Source organism: Chaetura pelagica, unplaced genomic scaffold (genome assembly GCF_000747805.2).
Source record: "Chaetura pelagica isolate M959 unplaced genomic scaffold, ChaPel_1.0 scaffold1862, whole genome shotgun sequence".
Lineage (NCBI taxonomy): Eukaryota > Metazoa > Chordata > Aves > Apodiformes > Apodidae > Chaetura > Chaetura pelagica.
The window spans coordinates 4,940-7,409 of record NW_009952517.1 but is presented as its reverse complement, the minus strand read 5'-3'; positions in this window follow the sequence as shown (position 1 = coordinate 7,409).

Below are 2,470 nucleotides of genomic sequence, written 5' to 3'. Positions count from 1 at the left end.
GGGGGGACGGAGGAGCAGGAGCTGAGCCAGGGAGCGGCTGGGGGGGCCTGGAGGTGAGCCCAGCTCATTAGCGTGTCATTGTCATGTCGTCATGTCGTTATCATGTCATTCCCATGTCTTTATCATGTCAACATCTCGTTGCCATGTCATTACCGTGTCATTATCGCATCATTACCATGTCATTATGTCATTATCATCTCATTATCATGTTATTTTCGTATGCAGATCAAGCGACCCCCCCCCGGTCACCAGGCCCCCTGCCCAGGACACCCCTCTGAGCACACCTGGGAGCAGAAGCCTGAGGTGCCCCGGGTTCTTTCCGGGCTGGTTTGATCGGGTCTTTTAAAATCAGACCATGAACAGCTGTGAAGAAACATCCTGAAGCGACTTGAAGGTCTTGAGGTGGATCCTGACTATGGTTCTTGGTCTTAAGGCACAAGGAGGGCAGGAAGAGCTTCAAAAGGCCATCGGGGTGGTTTCTAAGGACACAGCAGCACAGACAGGGCAGTGCAACCACGGAGCTCTTTAGACCGAGGTCGGCGACCAAGGGAACAGACTGAAAATGAGAGGGGAACCTCTGAAGAACGTTCCCAATGAGAGACAAGCCTGGACACCTCCCGTGCTGCCACTGGGCACCTGTCAGTGTCACTGGTTGTCCTGTCTGCTGCTGGGGGGGCTCAATGGCTGAGGAGCTGCTGGAAGGACTCGATGGTGGGTCAGGAGGGCGTCCCTGCTGCTCTTGGTGTTGACCCAGGTGAGTGTGTGGCTGAAAATTTGGGCAGTTTTTCCCATTTTCACCCCAAATTGGCCCAACGTGGCCAGAAATTCACACATTTCCCCTTCAAAATTGCCCCATTTTCCTGATTTTTGCCCCAAATTTGCCTCAGATGAACCAGTTTCTCATTAAAATTGCCCCATTTTTCCCATTTTCACTCCAGATTGCCCTAATTTGGCAAAAAAATCACCCATTTCTAAGTAAAATTTCTCCCAGTTTGTCCAATTTGCCACAAATTTGCCCGTCTCCATAAAATGTCCCCAATTTTGCTCAATTTCCCCATTTGCCTCCAAATTTCCCCTATTTTACAACAAATTCACCCATTTCTTCATAAAATTTCCCAAAATTTGCCCATTTTTGCCCCAAATTTGCCTCAAACTCACTTTCTCCCCAATTTTTCTCCATTTTCACTCCAAGCTTCCCCTATTTTGCCTCAAAATTGGCCAATTTTTCCCTCAAATTTGCCCAGATATGTTTCACCCATCTCTCCAAATTCCAATTTTCCCCACAATTTTGCCCAATTTCTCCATTTTCACCCCAAATTTCTCCAATTTTGCATCAAAGTCACACATTTCTCCATAACATTTCCACAATTTTGCCCAAATGTCACCAGTTTCTCCCTCTTATTTCCTCATTTTCATTCCAAATTTGGCCTCAAATTCACTTGTTTTTCCCTGTTTTCCCATTTCCACCCCAAATTTGGTCTCAAATTCACTTTTCCCTCAATTGCCCAATTTTCCCCCTAAATTTGCCCAATTTTGCATCAAATGAACTTGCTTCTCCCTCAGTTTGTCCAATTTTGCTGAAAATTCACTGGTTTCTCCCTCATAGTTTTCCATTTTCACCCCAAATTTGCCCAGTTTGCCCTTCAAATTCATTGTTTCTCCCTCAGTTTGCCCAATTTTCCCATTTTTGCCCCAATTTTGCCTAATATGCACAAATTTCTTCATAAAAATTATTTAATTTTGCCCAAATTTCACTGGGCTTTTCCCTCTTTATTTCCCCCAAATATCCCAAATATTACCTCAGTTTCCCCTGTTTCTCCATTTCCCCCCTTAACCATCTTGTTTCAATTTCCTTTGTCATTAAAATATGATTAAAAGACCAAATTAAACTACTAAACCACCAAATTCAGCCACTAAACCGCATCATTTTTCCCACCAACCCGTTAATGACCCCACAAAATTTAAACACAATTATGTTTAAATTTAATAATTTCTCCAAATAAGCCTTTAAGAACAAACAGCAGGTTCCATTTCCCCTCCTGGCACCACAAAAACCTTTCACAGAAATGAGACAAACTGGGGCAAAAGTAGAAATCTGATGTTGCTGAGGGTTTAAAAGCAGATGAAGCACCAAGGGCTGGCCCCGCCCCCCTGCCGCGCTCCCATTGGCTGCTGCGGGGAGGGGGCGTGTCCTCGCCTGGCTGGGAGGGGGCGGGGTTATGTAATTGAGGTGAAGGTGGGCGCTGCTTGGGTGGGAGGGAAGGCCAAGAGGGGCGTGGCCGGGAGGATGAGTGACAGGGGATGGGCGGCCTGACCCCCCGGATGCCTGGGTCCCCCCAAGAAGGACAGCAGAGGAGTGGGAGGGGCAGCTCAGCTGGATCCCCGCCCCTACCCGGAGTGGGCGTGGCTTCAAGGAGTGGGTGTGGTCAGTGGGAGTGGGCGTGGCCTGCCGCGGTGGGCGTGTCCCAGC